Raw genomic sequence first — 2,984 nt, 5'->3', positions numbered from 1 at the left:
AGTGGGGGAAGGGAGAGAGAAAGAGAGAGAGAGGGAGAGAGAGAGAGGGATAGAAAGTGTCTCTAGTGTAATAGGGAGGATATAGAAGAAGTACAACAATTTTTTGAAAACATGGAGACAGAGGATGATATGAAAATGTTATTTAAAAAATGATGGTCTGAGACCTTTTGAGTCTAGATTATTAATCAAGCCTTTACTTGAGTAACAGTTTTACGGGGCTCGAATCTGTCAGTATGAAAATGACGTATTTAGCTGGTCCTTGTGAAAGATTTGCTTTATAAAAACCCAGGAATATTCGCCAATTTTTACATAATACATGCAAAACGCTTTCATGCAACACATTAATGGGCTGATTGGGACAAAAACTAACACAGCACTATTTAACACTTTAAAAAAGTATTATTTCGAAAGATTCTCGTTTTTTCTTCACCCAAGGTTGCAAATTAATGGGCACCAGGCATCAAGAGATCATAACAACTTTTGAAGTATCTTTTTTACAAAGGTTTTCGGTGATCCGATTCGCTAAATGCGTTTATTCTGGTTAATCGACAGTGTCTTTTCGACTAACCCTGTTACCCATGTCTCTGAGATCCAAATCTCACTGTGAATACAAATACAATAAATCGGAATCGCTGTACCGTTTGGCGTTTGGCACAGGGCATTACGGGGTCCCTGACTATATCAATGTTATTACGAACCCCCGCGGTTCGAGCTCGAAGCGAGTCTTGCGTGTGTAATACAGTTTGGGTCTTTTCCTAAAAATATCCTGTCCGATAAAAACAACCTCTCCTGCTGTCACACCTCTATCCAATACCCTTGTTTTTCATGTCATCTGGAACTATTCGCCTTTCACGCTGCCTGGAATCCTGCAGTTGGAGAAAGTATGGAGGTAGTCAGAACGTCTAGTCCTCTAGGGCTTTCACGCATGAAGCTACTTATGGGGCAACGGCTGTGGCAGGGGGATTGTTGGTGTAGGGAAAGAAGGAATTGGATGCCGGTAGAGAATGGTCAAGCGAGTGCCATGTGAGCTGTGTCTCTACAAAAAATTTGAGATAGATGAATATGTAGATATATAGACAGACAGACAGACAGACAGACTGACAGACAGACAGACAGACTGACAGACAGACAGACAGACAGACAGACCGATAGATAGATAGATAGATAGATAGATAGATAGATAGATAGATAGATAGATAGATACACTTTTCCTTCATGCCATACAGATTAGGCAGGCAAGTACGCAGCCTGGGAAACAGGTAGTCAGAGAAACAGCTAAAGTAAAAAGTTGAAAGAAATTTGTGACATTATATAAATAACAAAACTCGAGCAAGTTGTTAATTAATATTTAAATAGACCAGAAAATTAATCAACACTGTTGCGATAGGTTTTTTTCCCCTAATAAATAAGTGCATCTGCAAAATTCGCCATACAATTCACTACTTACAGCGCTATTCCTTCTGTTCTTTTTTGTCGATGAAGTGATTTTCAGTCGTCCTTTTGCTACCTTAAAATTACAAAGTTCTATCTGATATTTTTGGCCGTTTTGAGTTACTAAGATCATTAGGTCTGAAACCAAATGTTCCGTCTGCTCTATCAAAATAGTAAGTTTATTCGAAGTTTTTTTTAAGATATGCATAAAATTGCGTTCGAAAAAGTTTGAACATGCGGTGAAACTCAACATTTTTACATCAAATTTCTCAAAGCTAGGTACTGAGCAGATAAAACTATGTAACTCTCGGGTAGGCAAGTGCTATAATAGCTGCCTCTTCACATGCCACGACAGGGGGGCTCTCGTGGCCTAGAGGTGGAGGTGTTGGCCTCACATTCAAAGGTCGCGGGTTCGAATCCTGGCGGAGACCGAAAATTTTTCTTCTCTAAAATTAGTAAAATTGTCACCTTTCACCTCCTTTCCTGCTCTCTAGCAATGTTCTGTCGTCTGCTTTCGTCTCCTCTTTCTGTCCCCATCCCTTGGAGGTCTAAAATCGATAAGAGTAGGCTTCGGCCGCCAACTGGGCAAATTAAAAAAATTTTCTACCAACTGTAAAAGTTTAATGTGACCCGTGGGCTCATATGACATTATGCAGTTGCAAGCGCCGTAAAACACTTACCAAAAAGGGGGGAAAAATGCAACGGCCACGGCTCGTGAAGCGTGCCAAGTCGTGATATGATGACTGTTCATAATGCTTCGATCTTCGAATGAAGGGGAGCGTATTGCGTCTGCCTCTGTTGATTTCTAGCAAAGCCATCCGCTGCGCTTCCAAATTCAAAACCCGTGGGCCCTTGCGCTATTTATTATGTGACTAGTGAATACTGAATAGTAGTGAATACTTTAAGAGACATGTTTTATAACTCTTGTTGGCTCCATTTGTTACTGTCTCGCAATCTTCACTTACAAAATAGTGGTGTATTTACCTCAATGATTTTATATAAATAATATCATTACTTCATGAGGGGTTGAGAAAAATTAGACGGGAATCCATTATCAGTAAAAAGCACTCGGCATTCGAGGGGCTGCTCCCCCACGCTTCAGATAGAATAGCTGTGAATGTAGAAGAAATCGCGAACGATGAATTGTAGAGTGTAATGGGCACAGCTCTAGTGTAAAAAGATTACAACAAGTTTCGCTTTTTCAAAGTACTTTGTCAATATGGGGCCGTCTGGATCTCTGTAGGAACTGAGTCTCATAATACAGAGTGTTAACAGCTGCTGCACTTTGACTGTAGACCAAAGGTTACAGCGACTGAGAATGCAAAGAGAACATGTGATATATGAGGTAAGAAATAATTTAACCTCCCCTCTTTAAAACCTGATTTTTTAAAACTACAACCCTAAGACCAACCACATAGCTAACCCCAAACCCCTCAAAAAAGCGCAACAAATCTGGCATATCTTTACAACACGGGAAAAAGATCAAAGTAAGCTGCATACTTCTGAGTACATCACTGTGGTGCATTACTTATCCTATCACCCTCCCCCCTCAC

At 40.3% G+C, this 2,984-nt stretch overlaps 1 protein-coding gene across 1 annotated transcript in view; it reads left to right on the top strand.

Annotated features, from left to right (window-relative positions):
- LOC101846592 overlaps nt 1-2,984 on the top strand; it is a 13,355-nt gene that overhangs the window by 2,158 nt on the left and 8,213 nt on the right. The window lies entirely within an intron of this gene.

This window comes from Aplysia californica, unplaced genomic scaffold (assembly GCF_000002075.1).
Source record: "Aplysia californica isolate F4 #8 unplaced genomic scaffold, AplCal3.0 scaffold00309, whole genome shotgun sequence".
Lineage (NCBI taxonomy): Eukaryota > Metazoa > Mollusca > Gastropoda > Aplysiida > Aplysiidae > Aplysia > Aplysia californica.
The sequence above is the reverse complement of the archived record's forward strand: the minus strand, read 5'-3'. Positions and strand labels throughout refer to the sequence as shown.